At 38.6% G+C, this 3,435-nt stretch overlaps 1 protein-coding gene across 1 annotated transcript in view; it reads right to left on the minus strand.

Annotated features, from left to right (window-relative positions):
- Positions 1 to 3,435, minus strand: part of THSD4 (thrombospondin type 1 domain containing 4) — an 853,555-nt gene that overhangs the window by 782,210 nt on the left and 67,910 nt on the right. The window lies entirely within an intron of this gene.

Below are 3,435 nucleotides of genomic sequence, written 5' to 3' on the forward strand. Positions count from 1 at the left end.
TCCCTTCCAGCCCTAATGTCTATGAAATCTATGAAATAGGGGTTACTATTAAAGTTCACTTGATACCACATCCGACTAGTTGCCATGTCAATCCTTGGGGAGCTCTGGCAAAAAGAAATCCTACTGGTAAAACCATGAGTTGATATTGATGGCGCATTTTTTTCAAGCTGGCCTTGAGAATGTCTTTGATGTGCTTTTTCTGTCCTCTTCTTGAGTATATACCTTGACTGAGCTGAGAGAATAAAGCTTGCTTCAGAAGTTTGGAATCAGACATCCAGATGACCTGGCTGACTCAGCAAAATTGGGATTCTGAGCCACCAACAAGCCTGATCATTTCCTCAGTGCTCATGGTGTTTTCTTGTGAAAGGACACTAATGTTGGTGGTTCTGTCTACCCACTGGATTTGAATGATATTCTGCATACAGCATTAACGGTACTTCTTCAGCAACTGGTGGTGTCTCCTGTATGTTGTCCACATCTCAGCTCCACACAGGAAGATGGGGATCACAACTGCCTGATAAGACTTGAGCTTGATTTCAGATCTGATGTCACGACCTTCAAACACCCATTTCCTCAGGTGTCCAAAGGTTGCATTTGCACATTTAAGGTAATGTTGGATATCTTCATTGATGTCAGCCTTCTGCAAGAGATGGCTTCCAAAGTACAAGAAATATTCAGTGTTCTCCAGAGTCTCACCATGAATCTGACTTCAGGAGCTGAGGACTACTCATTAAGAGCTTTTTGGAGGACCTTAGTCTTCTAAATGTTAAGCATTAGTCCCGTTTTCTCGTATGCCTCAGTAAAGACATCAATTATTGCCTGAAGGTCTGCTTCCAGGTGAGCACACACTACAGCATCATCAGCATACAGGAGCTCATTGATTGAAGTTGGGGTGGTCTCGGTTTTCGCTCAGAGTCAGCCAAGATTAAACAACTTGCCATCCATTTGGTAGTTTAGCTCCACTCTGACTAGAAGCTTGTCGGTGGTCAGATGTAGTATTGCAGTAAGGAATATAGAGTAGAGTGTTGGAGCAATGACGTGGCCTTGCTTAACTCCCATCTTAACCTCAAAAGGGATCTGTGATAGATCTGTTAATGATGGTATGCAAGCAGTGGTTCTCAATAAGCAGGCAAAGAATGGTGATGAATTTTGGTGGGCATCTGTACTTCAGACAAATCCTCCACAGTGCTTCTTGGTTGACAGTGCTCCAGTAGGCAAAAGCTTTGTCACCTAGATCAGGCCTGTCCAACATCTGAGCAGCCAGGTGCAGCTTGCCACATGAGCTACATGCTGCGCAGTTCTTCTCCACCCTAACCCCCTGGCCACACAGGATGTGTGAGCTCCCCAGACCCTTGCTACATGGATTGCAAAGGCTCCACATGATGCAACCTCATGAACAAGAAGCGGAAGCTGTAGAGAGAGCCCAGAGATGGTGGCGGCAGCAGCAACAGCAGAAAGAGCAGTGAGGGGGCCTGGAAGGGTGGCCTTGGAGGAGGCCTGCAGGCCATAAATTAACCCCTCACAGGTGATGAATTGGACAGCCCTGACCAAGATTTACATGAAGCAATGCAAGATCATGGTCCTTGATAAACCCAGCAGATATGTAGATAATACTCATTATCTTCCACAGTCTGTGAATAAGGAAACTGCCACCTCCTTCTTGACCACTCCTATTATATTAATATATGTTTTTTGCCATCTTTTTTCCCTAAGTTTCTGAAGTTCCCTCTTTTCTAATCCCATTACTTCAAACTTGGGACAGACAGAAGTTTGTAGTTCTGGTCTTTGTGTAAAACTTGGAAGAAAGAATAAATAACTGATTATAAACTCACTTCCTGACCACCAACTAAGACTATTACCACCAGCACCTTTAAATATCTACTGCTTTCCTGTTTCAGAATCCAGGACAAGCATGCTGAGTTTATCTTCAAATCTTCTCTATTCTTAAATCTATATTAATAGAATCATTTTACATTTACTCTTTCATTTCACCACTTAACATTTTCTATAGCATATTTTCCCTCTTTCAACCAATCCTCTAGTTTTGATCAAGGCTCCATTACAGAATTCTTAGAAGATCATTTGACACCGTGACAACAATAAATTAAGGTCTTGCCCTATGTGACAAAAAGTAATGACTGAGATAGGATTAGGATCTTTGCTAGTCATTGGAGAAAACTGTAAGATAGCATTTTTGTGCCTAAAATTGTTTGACATATTTGATGTTTTTATTTTTTGAGTTAAAGACAATGAACTAGGTTATATCAAACAAAAGAAATGGATGTATATGAAATAGTAATACCAGGAAATTCTAAAATGAAAATATCATGGAAAATTTGGGGGTGGTGATTCTTTTCTGTTTTTAACCATGATGAAAGCATGTCACACATCATTACCATCTAAACTAAAACAAAGAAAACAAGACAAAAAACCTATAAAAACAGAAAAAACAAACAAACCCCCCTAGGCATGCTGTAGCAGAGCTGTGGCATAATCATTCAGTTGCTTATGGGGCCAAATCCTACTTGCCATAATTACAATGTATTTCTAAACTCAATAAAACTACCTTACTGTATAAATATAGCAAGACTTAACCTAAAACCCAGCTTCATGCTGAATGTCCATTTAGGAGTTTAAGTTTGGCGTAAGTCTATAATCTGAAAGGGACACTACCCATTCACTCACATTTGATCCAAAAAATCATAGCTTTATGAGCTTAATGTTGTAGATTGTTGGTTTAAAAAAATCATAGCAATCAAAGCATTCATAAGCTTTCATATGTTATCATTCATATGTTATCAATTAAATTATTACAATGTTTTGACAGGGCTTTAAAAATGAAAAAAAGTTAACCTAGCTAAAAAAACAAATGAAGTAAGGAAAAAGGAACAGTAACAATGGCAAAGTTTCTTTTTCGTTATACAAGCTACTGTAAACTACATAAGCTATATTTTCCTGTTTTAAAAAATATTTTAATAGTACTGTTAAAATACCTAAAGTTATACACATTTTTATTCTGTAGCATTATAAACATAATTCAAAACTACTACTTGCTTTAAAATTGTTCCACTCAAACATTCTTGCTCTCAAGTTCTCAGTGCTTTCACATTTTTGTGCCTTCTAAACATTCTTAAAGCTTCCAGTTAGATAGAAAACAAAGTTTACTTTGGAAGAGCTATACACCACACATCACTGGCCCTCTTTTCTTAAGATTTTAAGTCACAAGATAAACAAACTCTGTCTACTCCTGGTCACAGCTACTATCAAGCTCATACCTTGTGCTGTTTTAGTAGTTTCTAACATAGAGAGAGCATTTTTATTGAAAATGAGTGATTTAGTGATCCTGGAAAGTATAGTAGAATCTACTCACATTAGAAAGGAAGAGCTCTTCAGGCCTATGTGGATTCCCACTACTTTTCTGACATCAAGGCCATT

The sequence above is a fragment of the Gavialis gangeticus genome, unplaced genomic scaffold (genome assembly GCF_001723915.1).
Source record: "Gavialis gangeticus isolate Ggan-Ray unplaced genomic scaffold, GavGan_comp1, whole genome shotgun sequence".
Taxonomy (NCBI): Eukaryota; Metazoa; Chordata; order Crocodylia; family Gavialidae; genus Gavialis; species Gavialis gangeticus.